General features: G+C 46.1%; 1 protein-coding gene across 3 annotated transcripts in view; it reads right to left on the bottom strand.

Annotated features, from left to right (window-relative positions):
* Positions 1–25,388, bottom strand: part of Olf413 (DBH like monooxygenase olf413) — a 266,667-nt gene that overhangs the window by 174,902 nt on the left and 66,377 nt on the right. The window contains exon 2 of one of the 3 annotated variants that reach the window (XM_078194387.1): positions 23,606–23,666. The exons of the other annotated variants lie outside the window; for them this stretch is intronic. The gene's annotated coding sequence lies outside the window, so the exon portion shown is untranslated. The remainder of the gene's footprint in view (positions 1–23,605; positions 23,667–25,388) is intronic. 3 annotated transcript variants of the gene reach the window in all.

Below are 25,388 nucleotides of genomic sequence, written 5' to 3'. Positions count from 1 at the left end.
TTTGCTTCACCTAACCTTGACATAACCCTCTATTTCCCAATTAAGAATAATTTTAAAGAACCTATATATTTTTCTATGATTCAGATATTATCTTATAGAATAAATCACACCTACTCTGTACTTGCCTGACATATAACCTAACATAACCTGGCAAAACTCTCATATAAACTCTGTTCTAACCTTTGTAACCTAATCGCGCGTTTCAGATCTCAGCGATAGCTCTCGTTAACCCGTAAACATCGCGGCCACGATGTGTTCCATCGTTAAACGGTTCCCAGCAAGATAAAGATCCGGATCCGCGAACCGCCCGCTTAATTTCTCGGTGCGTGCCCTGTGTCAAGATTCAATTACCCCGCAAACAACGTGGGTTCATCGAAGCGCCAATTAATCGCGCCTTCGCTCGATCCACGGCGAAATTCGTCGCGCGAAACGGCACACGATTCATTGGACAACGTCACGCGGAAGAGACAGAGAGAGTGAGTGAGAGACGGGGGGAGAGCTGTACAAACAGCAGCGCGCCGGGGATTGGATGAGCAGGTGTGCCAACACCGCTCGCGTTAATCTTCCGGCGGTGGGTTCGGCAAGATTGGAGGCGCGTCGCGCGACGATATCATGCGTCGATTAGTAATTAGAGCCGTGACTAAGTCTGCGGTGCCAGATCGATCCGGTGTGTCGGTGGCGACGCCGGTTGCTTTCGTCCGCGGTCGAAAGTGGTTGACCTATAAAACGCTTTCGAGGAGACGGGAAGCCTCTCTGGAGAGCCGCGGGGTTCTAAGGACTAAGAAAGCGTCGTGAATTCGCTTCAAAGTAAAAGAGTCCTTCCAATAAAGGAAAGGGAACGGAACCGTCCTGGGAAGAAGCTAACTGGCACGATCCAATCGAATTCGTTTGCCACCGATGTACGACTTCCACCGCGAATCACGAATTCGTCTAACGCGCTCGACATAGGGGACCGTCTTCCCACCAATTTACTGCTAGAATCTCCAAGTTCAGACGGCAATCTTCTGCCTTCGACGGTTGCGATTTTCTCTGCGTTATTCTAAGTCTATATTATTTATTATTAATTAGTATATATATAAAGCAACTATTTTATTATAATATCCGTTGGAATTAAATTGGAATTATTTCTCAATGTACAGGCTATAAAAAAAATGTTAAAAAATGTTGGAAGGTGTCATCTGATTCCTTGAACGATTTGCAACAACTTTTTCCTTTGCGAAAATTGTCTACGAGGCACCGTTAACGAGTTATTATCGAAAATCTAGGATCAGTCGTGGGACTAGAGCCGCGACGCTACGCCGCGAGCCGTGCAGTCACCGTGGTCAGCGTCGCGCGGCAGCGGTCACGATGACTCATCGCGGTCACCGCGCGGTCATAGGGCGGAGCGTCCGCTCTACTAGTTCTCCGATTGGTAGTCGTTTTTCATTAATAACTCGGTAACGGAGCCGCGAAAAGAATTTTCGTAAAGGAAAAAGTTACTTGAAATTGCCTCAGGTATTATCCTACAAGCTCTCAACATTATTAACTTATTTTATAGTATTATTAATTAGAAATATTTCTTTAATAGCTTTACGTTTAGGGAATTATTCTGCTATTATATATAGATTATTGCGAAGGTAAAATTCATCTCTGTTTTCAAGCAGTCCATTCAGTTCATTCACGCTCCGTTATTATTAACCGCAGACTTTCCGACGGCTCTCCAGCTACACGCTGGAGGAATGTCCACGGTCCGGCGTGCTGCCACTTCACCGACGCTCATGAATATCTAAACAACCGCTCAGCCTCGCATCTTCTAATTTTCTGGCTGTAAGGATACGTCGACGAAGCGACATGAATGTTTCACGAGGGATGCGAAACGATGATGGACTTTTCTGTAAATTTAAACGGACGTCGGCGGATCGTTTATCGTCGCGCGCGCACACGCTCCCCCTCGGAATTGTTTAACCGGGTAAATTGGATTAACGGAATTATCAGGCGCTAAGTGGAGGAGACGTGCGCCGAGCGGCTGGTATACGGGCACAGCCGTGGCGATGAAGGATGTGCCGGGCGCGAAGAGAGGCGAGACACAGAAACAGCCGGGGAAACGGAGGATCCGCACGGCTTGGTGGGACGTCGCTCGGAGCTACTACTAATGGCAACGGAAAGATCGAGAATACCCGGGAATATAATAAATCACCCGCGCTAGGCAGCAATCAATTAATCCACGTACCGTGCAATTTGTTCGAAGTACGCGGGGGCCTCGTCAGAAATGCGCCGTTCCGGTAACGATACGTATACGCGTCCAAATCTATTTCCGTCCTGCGGTTGAATAACACCCAGCCGGCAACACCGCGCACGGCGCAACGCCGCGATTTTTACGCGTCCGCGTGATCGAACGTCTTCGATCGGTTTTCGGAACGCGCCACGCGAGGACATCGTTCACCGTGGAAATACAGTTCCATTGTGTTACTTGCAATCTCTTAAATGTTTTTAAAAAACATTTTACATATTATTAGATAAATATTTCGACACTCTGAGTCTATTTTAAAAATCAGGAAATGTCTTTAAAAATTGGGAAATGCTTTTAAAAAATTGAAAATGTTTTTGAAATTATTCTGTCAACGCCGTAGGGTGTCCCCGAAATTTGCCATGCCATTATATAACTATATCAACACTCTAAATATATTTTAAAAATCAGGGAATGTATTTAAAAAATTAGAAAAATTTTTTAAAAATTGAAAACGTTTGGATACTAGCTTGTCAACACTATAGGGTGTCTCAGAAGTATGACACCGCGTCGAAGGACGAATAAAAGATTGAATATCAAGTAAGATTTCGGTGATCCGGATTCGCTGAGCTCGTATCGGCATTTGGCGAAGATTTTCGGCCCCATTGGCCCACAGAAATTTTGTTCGCGTCTACGCGGGGAATACGCGGAAGAATAGGGTCATCTGCGATCTCGCCGGAGGCTAACGGGAAGCACGAGCTCTACCATATCGAAGCGGCTAAGACGCCTCTTCTCCACCCGAGGTTTTCCTATAAAACGCGCGGCATAAAAGGCGGCGATCGTATCGCGCCAATCTTTTCCCTAAAGTTGTACGTCAAAGGTGGTGCTCCACGCGCCGTGGGGAGGTCAAAGGCATCGCGTGACCCTTTCACCGCGTCGCGGATAACCTCTCGCGAAAAATTCGCAGCTGGTCGCTGGGAACGATGGAATGAAAACGTAATTTCCGAGACGGTCGGAAAACAAATTCCCCGGCCCCGAGGGGGGGGGGATCGATGGTGGCGCGCGGCGTACGTGACGTTTCGAGTCGCCGTGGAACGCGATCTGGCCGGCCGGCGAAGTTAAAAACCGATTTCTCTCTCTCTCCGTGAAAAGAGGATTCTTGAAATGTAAACCCTCTTACGGGATGCCGGAGACGCGGGGGCCACTCAAAGAAGACAGCGATTCTCGGGTGAACAGACGGCCGTGTTCGCGCTGCCGATGAAACGACGCCTTCGCTTTGCATCGAGAGCGTATCGGATTCGCTAAAATACAGGGTGTCCTAGAACGTCTCCGGCACTTGGAAAGGGCTCCTCGCGTGACTACGAGCAACTTTTCCCTTTGTGAAAATTCTCTACGCCGCTCCCTTAACGAGATATTCGCGAATTAGTGCGCGCCAATGAGACAGCTAAGACCGTCCGAGCTCCGCCCCTATAACAGCGGTCAGCGCGCTACGGCGCCACCTACTCGTCCGTCGTACTCGCTGCCTAATTGGCCCGCGTATTTCGTTAATAACTCGTCAACCATGCCTCGTAAACAATTTTCGTAAAGGAAGAAGTTGCTTAAAATCAACCAAAGAATCTTCTCAGCGTTTTTGACGGATTTCCAAGACATCCGGTGTTTCTTTTACCGTCCCACAGCTCCAGACTCTTTCAGACTCGCGGCAATAAGAATCTCCGGCCAGATAAAAGCACGGACGGTTATTGTGGCTCAATAAACCCCGCGATATTTTGCATTTCTGTCCCGGAAAATCCGGGCAAACTCGGTTTTAATACGGAATACGTGCCACTCACTTGTCAGTCATCGACTTAACATCAAAGCGGAGCCCACCCTCCTTCCGCGGGAGTGCTGTCTGCCGCAGCACATTATCTTAATACCATACCTCTCCCGGCCGCCGTCGTTCCTTTCGATATAATGTAACTTTATCGCTACGGGAAAATGGATTTTCCAGCAAATACCATTGATACGATCGCGACGCTGCCATTGGCGGATCGAGATTCTCTACCGACAATATCTGCCTCGACGAGGCTCGCCGTTCATGTGTTCTTCCATCGGGGTTAAGAAAACTGGTTTTAGATCTTGTCATCCATTAATATGGCGTCAAAGGGTTACATTAGATCAGGAGATCCAGCTTTGCAATTGTTAGGATAATTTTTACAATATTTTTAATTTACAGCTATGGGGAGTTATTTTGAAGGTTTAGGGGATGGAAAAATCGCACGAAAGGGTTGCAAAATAATTCTGTAAAAATGCATAAAATTTGTTAAATAAATTGTAGGGTAATATTGCAGTTTCGAGGAGGATTTTCGCCCTGTAATAGCGGAAAGTTTCCTCAGCGAAGAAAATGAAGTTCCAGGACCGTGTCGTAGCTCCCCCACCCCTCTGGTCGGCCATTAACCCGAAGAGTTTGACATTACGTAATCGAGCCGGTGATCCAAAGGCAACGACAGGACATTAGCGTGGAAGATAGAAGGACTCCCCGGGCGAAAGACTTCCTCTCCATCGAAGATCGTTCGTCGGGAGGGGGCGAATGCGCGACTGGTAGGATCAAGGGATCACAGAGGATCGGCCGCATCGCGCATACAAATAACCGATCGAAGATTCCACGGTCGCCGGAAGTGCATTAAACGTTGGCTAAGCTATCGAGCGTAATAGGTGAACCTGCTCCGGGCCGGGCGTTTATTGTGCCCGGGCACGTCTATCCTTTTTCCTTCGCTGCTACCACCCCCCCCCCCCCCCCTTTTCCCCTCCCCCCCCCCCCCCCCCCCCCCCCTCTAGGGCCGGTTCCCCCTTTCGCAAGCCTCCCGACATGTCGGGTCAACCCATTCTCTGACGCGATGGCGTCGCTCGACCGGCGGAATAACCGCAGGCCATTTAACTATGACGGTGTGCTCGACGGAGTCGGATGATATTGTTGTTGGTATTGCCGTTACACGGGACTGGTGGCCAGTGTCGGTGGCCAGGTTATGGCTGGAAAGGGGTGGCAAAGGTAAAGGGGTAAGGAGAGTTTAAAGAGGTTAGGGGATAGCCGGCTGGAATCATGCTTTTTTGGTTGGAAATGGATCTAACGTTATGTCAGGTTATATTAGGTTATGTTATGATTCAAGATTTTAGGTTAGAAATTTTAGGTTAGGACTTTGAGGTTAGAAGATTCGAGTTAGGGTGGTCTCGACAACGGCAAGGTTATTATAAAGTCTACGTTATTATAAATATGTTGACACTGGAAACTTCGAAGTGAGCTGCGTAAAATAAGAATTCGTTTTTTGGTATAGTGTGTTATGGAGTCAGTGGAAAAATAATTAGTGATTAATTAATGTGGTCGAAATAATTCTAGCTTCGTTTCAAGATTTGAGATTGGTTCAAATGATCAATTTAAGGTTATGTCAAGAATTGAGGTTAAGTTTCAGCCTCGGCACTAGCTACAGTATCACAAAGTCGAAAATATACATTATCATTCGAAACATCAAGACAACTAGCATAATAATTCTTTTATTATTATAATAAAATAATAATTCTTTCTCAACACCCTACTGAATAAACTTTCCTCGAAGTTAAACGAATATAAAATTCCTCCAAATTTCAAGATAAGTTAATTTTAATTTCGAACAGACAACCACCTATAAGGGAACTGAGAATAAAAACCGTATATTGTTATATGCCCTGCGGTGGCTTCCTATAATGGTCTCTTCCATTTATAATACAAATATAAACAGGCGGTAATTAAAAGACCTTAATACCATCATGAATAGCGAAGGGGTTAGCAATCGAAGTACACAGAAATCCGTCGAAACGTTGGAAGAACGTCTCGTTTCACCGACGAAAAACCGAGTCCCATTGTTGGGTCGTTGAATGGGTCGGTGTAGGATCGTTTTAAGGAGCTTTTAATAGAAATATTTATATGTTCCCTTTCCGTCGGAGTTTGGCCGAGGCACGGGGCAGAAAAGGTCGCCGGAGAGAGTAGGTAGCATAACCCCCACGGGGCTTATTATTATTTATTCATGCGGTTTGATGAGGGAACAATCGGACGTATTTACCCGAGACCTTTCACGCTCGGCGTTAGCAAAATTGTCTCCCCTTTTGTCCGGCGCGGACCCGTATTTGCCAGGTTTTCGGGGCCCCTGGTTTTCAGGTTATTTGCTGGGAAATCGGTCGACCGTGAACGCGCGCCGCAGACATCTGCCGGCCCAGTGAACCGGGGCGGGGGCGGGGGGGGGGGGGGGGGGGCTCGTCGTTTCTTCGCGTGCTACGCGTCTCCGGGGGCATATGCTGCTGAATAATTCGCGCGGCAAGCGGATCCCGGGAAACAGTCGAATCCTGGACGTTGGCTCACCCTCTTGGTACACAGGGTGTCTCGAAAAATATTTCAAGTACCTAGGGTGATGCGTTGAGTCATTCTAAGCAACTTTTTCCTTTACGAAAATCTTCTACGAGGCTCCGTTTACGAGATATTAGCGAAAAACGCGGACCAATAAGCACCGTGGGGTGGAGTGTCCACCGTCTCTGATTGGTCTTCGGTTTCTCCACGATAACTCGAGAACGAAGCCTCGTAGACGATTTCCGCAAAGGAAAAAGTTGTTGCAAATCATCCAGGGAACCTCGTGAGAGAATCATCTTGCAGCGGAAGTTCTTCGTCGCGCAAGAATCGTAATTTACATCCGTAGGGTTTTCTTTCCCCAATCGCGGCGGAAAATTTAATTCTCGTTAAAGTCGTGAATTTATCGCGCCGGAATTTACTCCCTGTGTCCGTTTCTCCACTTCCCTCTAACCCCCTCCGGCGTTTCCATCGCCGCGGCGAGAGACCGGATGATACAAAGCAAGTCCGGCCGGCGGAAAAACTTTCCTTGCTCCGCTACTTCGGCAAGTTTTTGTTAGTAAAATGAAGCACTCCAGTTTTTCTCCCCTGTTTCGGCGCCAGATTATTTGTGCAACCCGTGGCCCTTCCTCTCTCTTTCTCCCTCTCTCTCCCTTTTTGCCGTCCACCGCTCGACGTTCAAGTTCACTCGAATCTGGCACCGTGCAAAGGTTCAACGGGCGAGAAGTCGACACTCCTGGGTCACCAGGAAACAGCCGCGTTAATATTCTGTGAAAGATGCCCGGTAGTTTGCCGGTGCCTCAAAGGAACGAGGAAGGGGAAGGGGGTGGCGCGCAGGAGCCCGGGCGAATTCGTGACACATTCCCGGAGCCAGCCGGCCGAGGGGGATGACTTTTGCAATTTTAATAGGGACACCGTGGCCTCGAGAGGAGACGTTATCGTTATTCATTCGAGACCGACATGCTCCTCGGCTCGCGCCGCTGCTCCTCTGTTCCCGTTTAATCCTGGCTTTAATCCGGCCCGGCACGATAGAAAAGAACTCATTTGCTGATTAAATATCACCGCCGGCAGCTGTGTACCGTTCGACGCTCCGCAAACGGAGATTTCAGCGCGGAACGTTCAATTACTCGAATGGTTACCGATCGAACGGCGCGGCGCTCAAAGAACCCGGTCAAAGAGCCAACGCGCGCCTGAATCGCGAGATCGTGAGACGACCGTGGAGCAGGGAATGGGACGCGCGTTGTCTCTCGTCTTTCGAGGATGTACACGGTGTCCAAAAGGTCTCAGTCCATGTAACAAAATTTCTGAGGAAGAGCAAAGATTCCTTGGACAATTCTGAGTAACTTTTTCCTTTGCGAAAATTTTCTGCGAGCCTTCGTTTACGAGTTATTAACGAAAAACGGGGACCAATTAGGCAACAAGTACAGCAGCGTCCACTGGACTAGACCTCCTATTGGTCAGCGTTTTCCTTCGATTACTCGTCAACGGTGCGTCTGAGAACATTTTCTCAAAGGAAAAAGTTGTTTAAAATTGGCTGAGGAATGCACTCGTTTAAGGTCTGCCACTTTTGGAGCACACTGTACCGAAACGCATCGCGCGCGAAGGTACAAGGCGACGATCGAAGATACCGCGTCGCTTCCCGACAAACTGCCGCGGCTTTGCCACTCCCTCGTTCGCGTTTTCGGGATCGCAAGAACTGCTCGCGGGGTATCCGACGATCTCGAAACGCCTCGCATGCGGGCAAATATATCATTACTCATTCCCAGGCGACACCTTTTGCCCGGCCGTCTGGTTATAAATCTGCAAATACGATGCGCGACCCGCCTGCAACGTTCTCCTCACCATCTTCCTTCCTCCCTCTTTCTCTCTCGCTCTCCCGTTTTCTATCTCCTCTACACGCCTTCCCCTTTCACTCCGTTTTGTCATCCTCCAACCTCTATACCCTCTCTCCCCTCCCTCCACCGTCGCCGCCCGTTTTTCTCCCCGACTTATTCTTCCTGCATACAAGCGGTTCGAAGAGACATTCACCTTGGAACGGCCGCGCTGGAATTTCAGGTACATCGCCGCGTATTCCCGGCACGTATTATTAATTATCGTCCCGCGGCCGGCTCGCGCGCGCTGGGTGTATCGAAAATCGCCCTACGTGCTGAAGCGAGGAATGCGATTCTTTTGCCGGCGACATGTCGTATAATTACATTGTACACGCTCCACGTCGCGGGGAAACCATAAACATACCGTTACCAGCTCGCAAATTTATAATTGCTGCGAATTTATAATTACTCCGGTTTGAAAAATTTGATTGCGTTTAAGGAAAAAGTTAAATTTTATTTTACGTATTATTCTGTTGTCTATTTTACAGTTGGTACTTAGACTGAGTTAGTAGGCCTTAGATATTATTAAAAATAAAAGGTTCTGTTTTCAGAAATGGCTTGGCTAGTGGACTATTAATTTTTATATGTAAATGATAATATATGGAGTGTCCAGAAAATTTCATGAGGTCATTTAGAGCAACTTTGTCCTTTACAAAATTTCTCTAGGAGGCTTCGTTTATGAGTTATTAAAGAAAAACGAAAACTGCCACGCCTCTATCGCATTCGCCCCGCCCTTCTTCTACGATTGGTCCACGTTTTTCTTTAATAACTCTTTAAGGAAGCCACGGATTGCATTTTCGTAAAGGAAAAAGTTGCTCCTCTCCTCACGATCTTTCAAACCCTTTAAACTAACCATTTTTTCAAACAGTTTCTAGAAAATTGTTTATAACCTTATTTATTAATTATTCACTTATTCAGCTGTATATGCTCGACCGATTTTCCATTGTCTTTTTCGCGAGAGGCATTTCTCCGTACATATTCAATTTGTTTCTTGCCGTGCCCTCACGCGCATTCCTGAACCGCGGCGCGGAATTGCGCGGCTTTAGGGAGCGGAAAAAGCCGCGCGGCGGAACGATTCGCCGTGGTGGAAAGAATGGGAAAAAAATCCGTGGCCGCGCTGCCGAAGGGAGAACCAGATCGCTGGGAATGTTACGCTCGTTCGGAGAAACGGACGGCTTAATGCGATCATTAGCGCGTTTTGTAACGTGCGCCGCACGCGATAAATATAGCGATTGTTTCGCCCGCGTTTCGAGGGAACGCGCGCCCCGCAGCCGTTTCTTGCGTACCGCCTTGTGCTACGTTCATTTTACTTAACGCCGGGTTTCGCGGACGGTTCTTGCGCAACCACGACCGCGTTTCTCCATGGACAGCCGCTGCATTTACAGAGGAGAGCGGTTCCTTTCTGCGAAAAATTATTTATTTAATTTCTTTTTTAATTTATTGGTAATCTAGCTGACCTTAGTGTTATTTGTTGTTTTAGTTATCATTGTTATTTTTTTTAATTATTTTCCATTTTTCTAAGTGTTACTTTTTTTATAGATTGAAAGGAGAGAAACATATATAAATAAAAATTAATAAAAAGCGAGAAAGAGAGAGAGAGAGAAATAAAAATATGTATAGAGAGGTAGAGAGAGAGGGATGGAGTGCTTAGTATACAGAAATAACATAGGCGTCCGCGAATTGTGTCAAGAATCGCGTCGGATACGTCAGAGGGCTACGACGACGGAGCGACGTATCCGCGGTTTAACGCGGACGCAACGCCGTTTTATCGGGGATCTTAATAAAATTCATGAACACGGAGCCAGCCAGTCAGCGACGAAAAGTTTCCACCGATGGTAGACTCGCGATAAAAACCAAATTACCGGTCGCGACGCGGAGCCGAATAGTTAAGGCTCGGCGAAACTGCCGGCGAGAAAATGAGAAGAAACCTAACTGCATAATACGATGCCCGGCCAACGATCTTCTCCCGGCTCTCTCTCCCTCCCTCGCCATCTCGCTCGCTCGCTCTCTCTCTCTCTCTCTCTCTCTCTCTCTCTTTGGACGACAGCTGAATTGTTATTCCGAATTAGCTGGCATTAATGCACGCCAGTACAACACAGGGGGGCAATTAAAACACCGCCATTACAATGATTCTTTACGACTTTTTACCATTTTCTTGGCAATTGTTTATGTTTTTCTCTTTTTTTTGTTTGCTAGGATCTCGAGCAAACAAACCTTCTTCACCCTCTTTGCGAGGGTGGTCGTATTTTTTTATAGAGCTTATTGTATGTGTTTAAATTAATTTTGGAAAAGTTAGGTTAGCATACAGTGATATGAGAATTGCAAATTTAATATTGTGCTATGGATGTTGAAATTATTTTTAGTATGTATTTTTTACTGTGGCGAGGTATTTTTTATTATAAATATTAGTTATAATTGACTGTGCTGTTTGTAATTATAGTTTTTATAATTAATTGTATTCTTCGTTACTATTTTGAACCACGTGGTATAGTTTCTGCTACCACGTGTGCTATTCTGTATTTTTTTAAACTACTTCATTATTTGGAATTCTTTAAACTACGTGACCTATTCAGAATTTTTTAAATAACCATAACCTATTCAGTATTTCTTGAATCACGTGATCTATACAGAATTTTTTAAATAACCTTAACCTATACAAAATTATAACCCAATCAGATTTCTTTAATGTACCTTAACCTATTAAGTATTTCATACAGCACGTGATATATACAGAATTTTCTGAACCACGTGGCCTATTACGAACTTGTCGAGTCACGTGACGTATCAAGAATTCTGCTTTAGAATTGAACATAACCTTGACCGCTACTCTTGACCTTGACCATACTCATACCACGTTACCCCTTATTTTTACCACGTGACCTACTGAACTTTAAAGAGAAAATAAGAACGCAATCATTTCTAACCTCATTTTTCATAAAAGTCAAAGAGACGATTTTCGATGGATATTTTTAGAAAAAAAGGACCTTTTGATATCCATCAAAAAGAACATCGAAGTTCAGCTCGATGTTCTTCGATTCAATTTCGCCCCGGAACGACGCCGGCCCTACGACCGTCGGCCCTTCCGACACTGTCTATTTTTATTCTTCCCCCTTTATTGCGCTCCGTCGCCGCGTTATTGTGCCACGGCTGTCGCGTTATCCGGTTACGCCTCTCCGCCGCGAACATTTTTCGCCGACCTGTTGCTGGCCAAGACGAAGACGCTGCTCCCCCCACGACGCCATAGACGCCGCGGAATTACGTTAATTGAGTTTAATAAGCGTGAACAGAAAATATTTGCCAGAGTCCACAGCCGCGGTCGGAGGACGCCCGGGCATCGCGAACTTAATTAGCCGTGTCGTTCTTTCTGTTACCGCGCCCACGCCGGATACGATGTTTAACTGATATTTACCTGTCGGACCGGGGGAAGGTTTTACCTGGAGACCATGAATTAGTTGGACGAGCGTCGTTTTTTAATTGCTTTTCTACGGTTTCTTTTAGTTGAATTTATTTGCGAGACTTGACCGGTTAAAATAGATGAAATCTTGACATAAGTTAGATGGAATATTGACGTAACCTAGACGAAACTTTGAGATAACCTAGACAAGGAGTTCAGCAAAGAAATATTGAAAAACAGTGACGAAACCTTAACATAACCTAGACGAAAGTTTGACATAACCTAAACGAAAATATTGACAAAGAAATATAGAAAAATATAGACGAAACTTTAACATAACCTAGACGAAAGTTTGACATAACCTAAACGAAAATATTGACAAAGAAATATAGAAAAATATAGACGAAACTTTAAGATAACCTAGACGAAACTTTTACATAACCTAGACTAACTTAAATCGTTCGATACATAACCTTAAATCATTCGAAACATAAACTTAAACCATTCGAAACATAACCTTAAATTATTTATAACATAAACATAAATCGTTCGAAACATAAATTTAAATCGTTCGGCAAATAACCTAAGATCGTTCGAAAAATAACCTAAGATCGTTCGGAAAATAACCTAAGATCGTTCGAAATAATTTAACAATTTCAAATTGTTATCATCCTGACAGGTTTTCTATTTTCAACCAAAAATGAATGACAGGAGCCGGTCGTTCTTTAATCTCGTTTCGAACGAGATTTCGTCGTGGTTTTCTCGCGCGAACGTGGTCCCGTTGATGGATCGAACGAGGTTATGTTCGTCGGGGCGGGCTGGCCGGTTTTTAATCGAGTTCGGCCGATCTTTCGCGAGGAAGATCGACGACGCGTGTTTTATTTCGCGGACACGCTCTCCCGGCCGCCCTGCCTCTATCGAATTAAAAAGTTCGCTAAATGAATTCCCCGATAGCGAGAGCCCCGCCCACTCTAACCCCCACCACCCGCCAATTCCGTCTTGGTTGCAACAAGCATAAGTTTCCTCGCCCGGCGCTGACAGTCGGACTTGATTAAAATCTGAATGGCCCGGGCCGGAAATATTATTCCGAGTTCCAGCGAGGGTCGCCGCTGCTCTCTGATTTTCCAGGCTTCGTGGAACCTGGGGAGGGGGTGGGGAGACCAAGGCGGGGGGACGATATGAACAAAAGGCGCCGCGTGCAATTTAAAAGAGAGTGCTTAAGTTTTTGTTACGCGTCGCAGGGAGAAATCACTGGAATTCGCGAGGAACGTCTTCCACTCGGCTTTCCCCGCCAATACTCATCCATCCTCGTTCCTTTTTTATTAACAAATCCCATGTGATAAAGTTTCCGAAAAAGCTGGGAAAAAATTAATAAACTCGTGCTACCTTTACGAGAATCGCCTGCACAGCAGACTGAAAATAATATTTTTAATTATTGCAATGAAACGAATATTAAACTGTGTTTGTTATTAAATTTTGTATATATTCTCCGTTGAATTTATAGGAACAATTTTAGCCGTGTTCGATCGATAAATAAATAAAAAGAACAACTGGGTCATTTGTATATATTTTATTATATTTTTTAATATTGGAGGGTGGCTCCAACGGTTTTCGATATGGCCCTGTAAATTGTTAAATTCGCGACGGCCCGGAGGGCGTAAAGTTTTACGACTTGAAAAAAACTTCAACCGGGGGCTGGATTAACATAAATTTGCTTCGGTCGAGGGGGGCCCTGATAATTTCGAAATTTCACGAACACCGGCTAGTTTTAAGTGACTCTTAGCAATGCAAACACCGGCGGAGTCGGTCGTTAACGAACCTCCCGTAGGCGGCGTAATTGCGGCCGTTTTGCGAACTACTACAAAAATGTTGTGCGCCGCGCGGGAGCGCTGCCGTTAACGGGGAACTTTTCCGCGCCGGGACAAACAACGCACGGGTAGATATTCATACCCGGCTGGCCTAATTAAACCGGATCGGTATCCGTCCGGCTTAATACATTATTAATCGCGGAAACGGCCCGCCCCCGGAAACTTTGTTCCCTAATCGATACTGGACGTACAAAGTCTCACAATAATTCTTAATAGCAAAAATATCTGTACCATATGAACAAATTATTGCAAAAATAACTCAAACTTCGTAAATAGATTCCTCGGGTTATTCCAAGAAACTTTTTCCTTTACAGAAATTTTCTACGAGGCACCGTTCATGAAATATTAATGAAAAATAAAAGATGCCACGCCTAGATCTAACTAGCTCCGCCTTCTAACTATGACTGGTCCCTGTTTTTCGTTAATAACTCTTTATCGAGGCGTCGTAGAAAATTTTCGTAAAGGAAAAAATTGCTTCAAATGATCCAATGAACCTCTCAGTTCCCTATCGCTAGTAATTGTTGGAACACCTTGTCTCGATCACGTGGCAGATTAAATTTTCCGCTGAACACCGCGGGACACAATCCTCGTAATCCCGCGGATCAACGTTCCCGGGCTTTTTTTCTCTCTCGAGAGAAACGGTTAGAGACCAGGATCCAGCTATACGGCGGGCAGGCGCCAATTATCTGGATCAAGTGGAGATCCTCGAGAGGCCACGGTAACCCCGTTGAACCCCTCGTGGCGTGAATAAACACGCGGCCGACCGGCTTGACGTTCCGAGGAGACCGGATGGCCACACGATCTCCGGTCCGCTTCTACAATATTTATCTTGAGCGAGTTCGCAGGGAAATTAGTTCTGCTTTGAACGTCTAACACCGTCAAAACAGGCTGGACATAATAAGGAATTAAATACACGCGGAGGTTAGGTTGAGCGAAAGAGGAGAAAAGTAATTTGTTCTCTGTCTGTCAGAGTTCTCTTTTAGGGGGACTAGGCAGGTCCTCTTTTAGAGGACATCATTATCACTGTTTAAAAGTACATTTATACAAAACAGTCGACAAAGTATTCATCTATATGCCACCATAAAAACTATGTTTAGAATTATTCTCTAAACCACCCTAGACTCGTCATTAAATACCAGCCCAGTAAAATTCCTTAGATAATTAAAACTATGGTGATACTCCATAGACTATCTTGACCTAGAACCCCCACTAAATATCAGCCCAGTAAAATACCCTAAATATTTAAAACTATCCTCATACTCCATAGACTATCTTGACCTAGAACCTCCATTAAATCTTGCCCCATAGTATAGGTTATGATACAACAAGAGACAACTTTATAGAGGCAACTTCAGAGCGTTTCAGGAAACCCTGGACGAGCCCGTTGAACTCGTTGGTCATTTCAAGGTTGTGTTGGTACAACTTGCTGACCAACTCGACGTCTCAAAGAGTCAGATAGCAACCTCAGTCCCAGGGCCTGAAGAACTGGATCACGATGAGAACCTTCGTACGCGGTTTCCCGGCGGTCCGTGTTGTCGGTATCAAGCCACACGTCGTTGAATGGCAGCTGGGCCCCGTAAGCGCCGCCGGGAGAATGGGGCCCCGGGGGCCTCACCGTGTGTATCGTCGAAGGGGCTCGCATTACATAAGTATAAGCCGGCACAATACCGAACGGCCGTCTGGAAGACGCCCGTTCTCCTCGCCTCTCCTTTTGTAAACATGTATCTGGGGGTCGAATGCCCCGCGCATATGCATTTCATGCATGCACACGCCATGTGGGGAGAGGTTAGGAAGGGGGGAGACGATGCGTCCGCACAATGCGATGTTGATATTGAACACACGCGACCGTCTACCTTCGCTGCGGAACTGCGAAATGCGCACCGGAAAATCGTGGCTCGGTGAGGGGAAGGGGAGCCGGCTGTCTTTGATCCCCTTCCCTTACCTACCTAGCCCCTAGTCCTCTCTTTGACCGCCAACCGACCGATATGATAATATTTGACGCTCTTCCAGGGGCGGTTCTTTTTCTTTTTTTTATGGGGCTCTTGGTCGATGGAGATCGCCGGCTGGACGACGTTACCGCATCCTTTGTACCCCACCACCCCGATTCCCCGGAATCGGTGGCATTTTATCGGGGATCGATTCTCCTACTAATTACAATAGAGCCGGGTATCCTCCTGCGGGTTGCCGCGGCTAGTACCTCCGCAGTATGCTTCTGAGGGTGGTTCTTTTTGTAATCGAGTTATCCCCACCCTGGGTCATAGATATAGGTAGGAGAGGCTATATTGGACAGTGAATAAAAAATGCATCCCCTACATAAAAACATAGTTTTCATATACAAATAAGATATTGGTGAAGTCGCTAAGGTTATCAAGTTAGAAAATATAGCGTAAATTGATGCTAGATCTGGGATTATAGGTGTTACAGAACTTTTTCTATAGCTACCCCTTCAGTAAAAAATCCACCCTTAAAAACATATATTGCAGTTTATCCTTTCCTATTCAAAATACCTCAAAAAATATACTTTTTATGTGAAACAAAGCTGCTACTAAACTCTCTAAATTAATCGAATCTCAAAATATAACATAACCTCTACCCCAGACCTAAACCATAAACCCTCACCAAGCAAGTCCATTGCCTTTTATCTCCTCCAATCTAAAATCCCCCAAAAAGCACACATCTCGCCAGGAACGAAGCAACTCCCACGAAATCCCCGAAACCAGAATGCATTGCAAAGACAGCGGTTGCCAGACAAGGAACCCCATAACGCGCGTCCATCAAGCAGACAAGGATCTTCGAGAGACTGTAGATTCCGTGTAGCCGGGGCTACTGTTACTCGTCGATTTTTCTGACACCGGTCTCCCGGAGCCGTATCGGTTTCCCAGGAATACTAAATTCTCATGGTGGCGGAGATCCCGCTGCCGCGGGGCCGTTGCCGTGACCAACAGGATCGGCGGCAGACTTTTCAGGTATCCGTGCGGTATCAAGCGTAGTAGAACCTATATTTCCGTCGGCGAGAGGGGCATCATGGAACGGTTCGGCGCGGTCGCTGCCGGGAAAAACGGTGGCCGCGAAGGGACCGCGGTGAGGGGGGAGCGGTGAGGAGCGTCGGGGGGAGCTCCGGGTTGGGGGAGTGGCACGGGGGGGGGGGTGGTGGAGGGAGGAGGGGGGGCGGAGGCGGGGGGGGGGCATACATAAAGCAGAAACGTGAGGCATATCCGAGAACACAGAACGGTTGAAATGGATACACCGCCGCGCGGCGCCGCGGTGGCTGGTCGCGCGATATTTCAACCGTGTATATAATCCCATATCATGGCCGGGGGCTTAGTTTCGACACCGTGGACGGCGAACCCTAATCCTCTCTCTCTTTCCACGGCCGGACCGATGCGCTCGCGTGGAGAAAAAGGTTCTGGACCCGGCTTAGGCAAAGCGCGTTTCTCCGCTCGGCAGCACGAAGGAAGACGCCCTTTCTTCCACGTCTCTATCTCTATTCTTCTCGCCACATTTCTCTGTCCCCCTATTTTTCCATCACTCGATTTTTCTGCCTCCATTCTTCTCCCTCGGAGAGTCTCTCCTCACCAGTCTCCAGGTTTCCTATTTTTCCGTCTCTTTCAATCTATTTCTACCTCTGTTTTCTCACCCCCATTGTTCTCCTCCACCCCCTCCCTTTCACTGTTTTGTTTTCTCCGTCGTTGAACTATTTTTATAAACTTCTGAAATTGAAGTGTTTTGTGAATTTTGTAAATTAAAAATGAAAGAAAATAAAATTTTTAGGAGCTCCCAATTTATAAAATATTTTATAATTGAAAAGAAGATAATATTGGAGATTAATTTGTCAGCTGTTTTTAACGACAGTGATTTTAATTTTATGAATTAAAAATAAAGTAGAATAAAATATCCAAAAGCTCCTAATTTATTCACTAAAAACAAGAAAAGAACGGAAATTAATTTATAATATAAATGTTATTATAAGCTGACGTATTCTTGGAAAATTTTGAGAACGTGACGGATAAAATCTGTCGCAGTTCCCGAAGAGGGCAAAGGTCAATCTTCCCGTCCGTCCACTCTATGAACCGGTCGCACTAGAAACACCGCCTCGGCTTCACGGCTGGAATAACCGGTTGTTCGACCATACTTTCTTCACGACAATTCCAGATTAAAGTCGAGCTGGAACGATTACGCGCCGCAGAACCAGATTTTTCACGTAAGAGTCGACCAGTTCCGAAGAGCAAGCCCGTCTAATGAAGTCGTCCGCTCGAAACAATCGCGTTGCATTCGTCGTCGCAAAACAACCGTATCGGCGTGGATTCGTTCCCATGGTGTGGCCGGGCATGTCCCGTTGAAACGCGAGGATGACTCGCGAGTACGCCAGCATGGAAAAACTGGCGAGTCGCGCGGAGTCAGGCTCCGGCGAGCGGAAAGATTAAAAGCGGTTGAAGCGGGCGAAGATCGAGCGAGAAAGACATAGAGAAAGCAAGAGAGAGAGAGAAAGACAGACACAGATGGCAAGAAACATAGAGAGCAAGAGAGAGAGAGAGAGAGAAAAATATAGACAGAGAAGGCGAGAGAGAAAAAGAAAGAGGCAAAGAAAACGAAAACAAATGGAAAGTATAGGAGACAGAGAAAATTATATGAGAAAGGGTTAATGTCCGAGGGGAACGTCGGAGATGATGGAGCACCCTAAGGACATCAAGAGAGACAGAGGCCACCAACTGAGCCCAATCTGCAACTTCCTCCTTCCAGCATCCTCCCTTTGAACTCTTGACCAACTGAAAAGTCCTTCTGATGGCTAAGCAATGAACTAGAAAATAAATAGACACTACTAGATTAAGTGGAGGAGTGCCAACATATGCACACCAAAGTTACTATACCCATAACCTCCAAACTAAGGCAGCTGTGATAACAAAAGAATAATTCCTCAAAAGACTTGTATCTAACGCAGCAGCAATGGTATATCGACATAACTCAAAAGCTTAAAGGCCTCCAACTGACCCCCTAATATGCAGCTTCCCCTTCCTAGCATCCTCCCCTTGATCTTTTGACCAATTGAAAAGTCCTTCTGATGGCTAAGCAATGAACCATAAACTAAACAGACACCACTAGATTAAGTGCAGTACCAACTCAAATAAAGCAAAGTCACTATATCAACATAACCTCCAAACAAAGGAAGCTGCGATGACAAAAGTCGTCCTCAAAAATTCCTCAGAAATAAATAGACTTAAAGCAGCAACAATGCTACATCCCCATACCCAAAAATCATAAACCCTCTGATAAGCAGAAGACAATGAATGATCCTCATCATGAACGAGATCCAAGGTTAACGAAATCCCAATTAAGACGTCACCGAGCGGAGTATTCAACCGTGGAAGGCGGATAAAACAGCGTCGTCGGAAGGGCCGAGTAATCGAGCAACCGCAAAAGAGCACTTGGCGGAAAGCTAGAGGCAGGTTTGCCCAGCGAGGTCTCTCCGTACCGGCGACCTAACCTCGTCGCAAGGGCCAAAACGGTGAGCGACGAGTCGATGGACGAAGACGCGGAGGCAAAAGTGGATGAAGAAGAAGAAGAAGAAGAGAGAAGAAGAAGAAGACGTGAGGCAGGCACAGTGGCGAAAGGTGGCGCAATGAAAGAAGGGTACGGCGGACGAGTGAAGAGACGTAAGAGCGGAAAAGGGGGTAGGGGAGGGCGAACCGCGTCAGGGAGAATAGAGAGCGGGATGTCCGCACGAAAGCGGAGTCATTAAAACAATTAGAGGAGAGCGTAGCTTTCTTCGCAGCGAGAGGAGCTCGACGGGGCGTGATGAGGCGGAGGAGGCCGGGGGTGGGGGGTGGGTTGGGAAAAGCGGCTTTCGCGCCGACCATGACGACGATACACACCCGGGCTCCGCGAGGCGTTCTTAAAGGGGGGCTGCCTGCGAGTGTGTCTGCCTAGCAGAATAAGGTCTGCGCCGTGCGCGCGGGCCGCTTAGTCTCTCGGCCGCGTATTAACGGCGCATTAACACCGCCGCGGCCCTGCCGCGTCGTCACAGAGGCGTAAAGTAACGCGGAATTCGCGTAATTGGAGCAGCCATTATGCCGCGGGATGCAGGTAAGTGTTACATTGAATTTAAGCGGACCGCCGGGGGAATTCATCTTCCCTCGACGGCCTGTCTCGGGTTTGACGGCGCCGCTCGTTACCGCGCAGGCAACCCTTTTCTCAACCCTTTCGGGGACGACGACCAGTTTTTCCGCGCTGTTTCGCCGCGGTTTAAACCTTTCCGCGACACAATCGACGTTTGCTGTGGAATCTAAAGCGGAAGAGGAGTCGAAAGAATATTCTAAGAACTGTTTGCCAGAGTTAGATACATTGATGCCAGCTTTTCGGTTGTATGAATCCTTAAGAACTGGTTCAGGAGTCTGTAGAAGAGAATCTAGAGGGAAAATAATATAGAACAGGTGTGCAAATCTTTTTAGTATGAGTAACACAGGAAGGTTACTAAAGTTGGTAACACTGTAGGCGGTGACACTAGTCCCATAGCGCCAGAAGGCTTCTCAGCGCTAGTGGTGAGTTATGGCAGTAACTAGCGAATTAGGCTAATGAGGCCTCAAGCCATTCGCCTATGGCGGGTGACGATAATTGACATTTTTTACTTTATCGATCATTTTTTGACTGGCTACGATTACGACTTTTGTCAACGATGCTTTTGCCACCTTCTAAATATGAATTCCATAAATGGGAGAAATTAGGTTATTAATCTAACCTAACATTTACATTAAAAAATCCAAAAGTAATCAACGACGACTAGAGCCATCTATCGCCTCACTCTAATTTGATCCTAGCAGTAAAATTGACGCCTCTAGAGGTGTCATAACCTGACAAAACTTGGCGCCTCTAGAGGAGCCACCGTCGCGAAGAGGTTAAGTGTCCACATTCTGTCCCTTAAGTTCTATGCTATACCATAGAACTGCGGGAAATGGGGCGGTCTTTGTGTCGAGTAGCGGGTGTCAAGTAGTAAGTTAAATTCAGAGAGAGGTAGAGAGAGGGAGGGGGGAGGGAGGAAGAGAGGGAGAGAGCACAAAGCGGCCTCCGCGGTGCGGCGCGTTTACGCGCTCCAATTAATCGTCCGTGTTCGGACGGACAGCCTCGGGCAACTACCACCACCCCCCGCATTGTCTCTTCGATCTCGCGAAGCGGAACGACACGGAATCCGATTCCGATGCGGCTCTCCATCGACCCTCCATATTTCATTCCGCGCGACAGAGAAGATTGGTTCGAAACACTCCCACACGTCCGTTCCTTTTTAATCCATCCCGAGGATCCGGCCGGACAGTGGGACGAGACACGACGCTTGGGATAAACTGAACCACCGTTCCGATACCTTTCTATTAAATTCGCGTCCGTGATCAGTCGATTTAACCCTTTATGGGGATCAATTAAAGCATATCTCTTCTTTAATTTATTGTTATCATTATTATTTAATTGTTATTAGGTTAATAATATTTTTTCTATAAAGCTTGAACTTTACATATTTCATATATTGTACAATTGAAATTTAATTCCTAATATCAAAATATGGGATATTTCTATGGTGAGAGATATGCATGTTGTCCAAAAAATATAGGAAGTTTTTGAAGTGATTCCTGAGATCATTTGAAGCAACTTTTTCCTTTACCAAAATCTTCTCCGTTGCTCCGTTGACGAGTTATTAACGAAACACTCAGGCCAATCAGAAGACAGAGCGGGCAGCGCGCCGCCGCCACAAAGGCGGAGCGTCAGTCACTCATGCTGTCTAATTGGTCCAAGTTTTTCTTTAATAACTCGTGAACGAAGCATCACAGAAAATTTTCGTAAAGGATAAAGTTGTTTCAAATGACACCATGAATCGCCTGGTGCATCATTCCATAAGCTTTGATATGCTAATTGCGCACGTGTTTAGGGGAATTCGCGTGCTCTCGCGGGCGACATAGAGCACCGTTGGACGCTTTCGGGATCATCTCAAAGGAACGGCGTCGATTACAATTAATGGACCCGTAATGGCATGTTAACGGTAGCGAGGGCTGCTGGGACGTTAGGCTGATCCGACGCATTAGCCGCGGCTTGTCGGGTCTATCCCTAAATCATCTGCATCGTTAATATTAGAAAACTCGCGGGATTTCCGCCTCACTGAATCGCGGTTTGCGGAATCGTAATTTCTCCTGGCCGCGCGCAAACGATGCGCGAAATTAGCGGAAATAATTTCTTTGGACGAGCTGCTCTGTATTACGAACAATTTAGCAATAATAAATAACAGAAGCGAGGGGTAAAAAACAGAGAGAAAATAAAGGGTATAAAAATGTACAAAGGGCTTGGGGATGGTAAAAAGGGCGACGCGTTGGTTTGAAATAATAATCTCCTTTTCTGTTCTGTTTTACGAAGATCCGGAAAGGGGACAGCGCGCAAACCAAATGATTCCGCGCGATTAATTGAATATTAATCCCGGCGAGGTTGAAACACGCCTCATAAAGCATTCCATGTGATTATGTTCCTCAAATTCCAGCACCGACAGCCGCGCGCAGCAATAATTAAGCTTAAAATGATTGTTGCACGTTAAGCGGCGCAATGATACGCGTTTCAACGTAATGCCCGCGTATGTATAATTCCGGCGAAACGTTAGAAGCGTAATTAAGCCACCCGTCGTCGTACATAATGAAATCCCGCTGTCTCGTTAAGTTTACATGGAAAATTCAGCGCCTACGACGCAATCGAAATTGCTGTTCACAATTATCCGGTGAGTCCTGATTACTTTTCGCGATCGATAGCCCACGTTCAGACGGGATTTCGTATTCCCTCCGATAATACCAGACTGAAATTCAGTCACCGAATCCCTCCACAGAGCACATACTAAACAAGGTGTATAACAATTTATGGTTCTACAGAAAAGTAAAAATTAGCTCGCCGGATCGATGCTTTAGGCGATTTGGAACAACTTTTTTCTTTGCGAAAATGTCGAGAAACGCACCGTTATCGAGTTATTTAAGAAATACGCGAACGAATGGGGGCACGCGAACCGGCGACGCCACGCCCTCGCCGCCATTACGACACCGGGCGGGGAGGGGGGGGGGCCGAACGTATTTTAGTTTTTCGTCAATAACTCGCGAACGAAGCGACGTAGGAAATGTTTGCAAAGGAAAAAGTTGTTGCAAATCGCCTCAGGAATAATGCTGCAAAGTCTCAAGTTCTTTAAACAAATTTTTATTTTTATAAGGGTCCGGCGATTGTTTTCGGCTTCGCGTTTCAGGCGGACTTCGTCGAGGATTAAAGTATTCGGCGCGGAGTTTCTCAGGGCCGAGTAATCGCGCTTTAAATTGCTCGGGCGTCGCGACGCGTACCGGGGGGGGGGGGGGGCGGGTGGCCACGGCGCAAGAATACCGCGAGATTTACAACGGGGACGCAATTCCGGCTGACGCGTTTACAACGGGGAAAACGAGCCGTATTATAAAGAGGAACACGGGTGTCCCGGCGTAACGCATCTTGACGGCAGGAAATTAGATCTCCGTGGATGAAATTGGTTAACCCGGTCGTCGCGTCGTTTTTCACCGGGCGAAACGGTATTTCTGTGCCGCGCGCGGGGATTATAAATGCCTGGTAGAGAACTACTGTACATTTCGCGGCCGGAACAAGGTCTCAGCTTACCGGGAAAAATTCAAAAAACTGGTCAAAATTGTTCCAACCTCTTGAAATTAATATATTGGAGAAAATTATTCATAGGCCTTTGTTAATTTTTAAAAATACTAGGGGCTTGCAATACATCAGGAAGATTTTTAATCGATTCATTGACGTCAGGAGATATGTTATAATTTTTATTTATTTTAAATTTTCTTATCGGAATTCCATGTTCGAATTAAAAGGCATCCCAGTGAAAATTATCCGGTGAGTAGCGTCGAAATATTCGGCGACGATACGTACCGGCAAACGCGTTCACGTAGACGGTGGTGCGCCAGACGCCGTGAAAATCGTGGATGCTTACCTGTAACAGAGCAAATAAACAAGTTCGTTAGAAAAATTCGTAATTCCACGAGCGATATTCGTGTTTCGGCCGGATTATTAATTTTAATGACGTGTCCCCGCGGCCGCCGTCTCTCGACCGGCGAAACTGTTTTTAATATCGGCCTTGAGAGGAGAGACAAGCAGCCAGTTTTGCCGATAACTTTGGAGCCGCTTCGCTCTGCGCTGATTCCCACGAAAAAGTTTCCGCGGAACATTACGTACCCGCGAATAATTTCCAGCGTAATAGTCGCCCGGCTAATTAATGCGTCATTTCCCGCGATACTTGCTTACACTGTGCGCGGCAAACTGACAAAATTGTTCGACTGTGCGCGGCTAAACGAAGTTAATATCAAACATGTTCGAAAGCCCCGGTTTCTCCCTATTCTACTCGGCTGTCGCACTTTCCCAACAATTCTCCTCCGCTGCACGTATGCAGCCTCACCTCTCCTCTCCTCTCCTTCTCGTCTCGTCTCTCTCTCTCTCTCTCTCTCTCTCTCTCTCTCTCTCTCTCTCTCTGTAACACCGTTTCTAATATTGCGCACTGGAAACCCGCCTCCGCTCTGCGAACACGCCGGCTAAATTAGCGACGCCCCGTTCCCGGGGACGTGTATTACACCAACTAATGCTCACCACGGCGGATAATCGCGTGGAAACGTCGAAATACCAAGCGACGCGGGGGGGAAACATCCTGTCACGAACGCCCTAACAAAAACTACGGGGGAAATCGCTTTCGATTCCGGCACAAAGCCGCTTGGAAACCTCCCACGGTTCGTTCTGTGCTTTACCGACGCGCGACCCATTGTTGCGTTTATTAAAGCGACAAAATTTAGCGGATGCGCACAGCTCGTCGACTTATGTCGGGTCAGGCGTTGCCTTATTGAAATCGTAAAGCAGAAGAAAAATGCATTTTTGGGGGTAATAGGAACCTAAGACAATTCTGATGTATGCCTAACATAAGCCTAAAGTAGACCTATGGTAGACCTAAGGTAAATCTAAGGTAGACCTAAGGTAGACCTAAGATAGATATAATCTTGAATACAAATCACATTTATTATGATTCGAAAATATTTCTTGAAATAGAAATGTAAATTTTAAATCTCATTTAGACTTAAGTTAGGTCCAATTTAGACCTAGGTTAGACCTAACTTGGATCAAAAGATATAATAACTAACTCAGACCTAACTTACAGCTAGTTTAGATCTAATGAGGACCTAATATAGGCCTAGTTTAGACCTAACTTAGACCTAACTTAGATCAAATAAAAATAGTACCTAACTCATACTAATATAGGCCTAAGTTAGACTTAATTTGGATTACATAATTGTAATAGCTAACTCAGACCTAACTTAAACCTAATTTAGATCTAACTCAGACCTAACTTAGACTTAACTCAGACCTAACATGGATTTAACTCAGACTTAACTCAGACCTAACTTAGACTTAACTCAGACCCAACTTAGGTTTACCTTAGTCCAAATGAAAATCAGTCATTCCAAGTTCCAAAAAATGATCAAAAATTGCCTGGACGTTTAAACAAAAATACAAAACAAACACGATCATCAATTCCGAATAAGAAAAATGAGGATCAGATCTGAATCAAGACGGTTCGAAAGCAATGTTAACATTTCCGTTCGGAATATTCGAAGCCGAGCGAGAGAATTAGAAACAGAGAGAGAGAGAGAGAGAGAGAGAGAGAGAGAGA

The sequence above is a fragment of the Augochlora pura genome, chromosome 11 (genome assembly GCF_028453695.1).
Source record: "Augochlora pura isolate Apur16 chromosome 11, APUR_v2.2.1, whole genome shotgun sequence".
Classification (NCBI taxonomy): domain Eukaryota; kingdom Metazoa; phylum Arthropoda; class Insecta; order Hymenoptera; family Halictidae; genus Augochlora; species Augochlora pura.
This window is presented reverse-complemented; position numbering and strand designations above follow the sequence as displayed.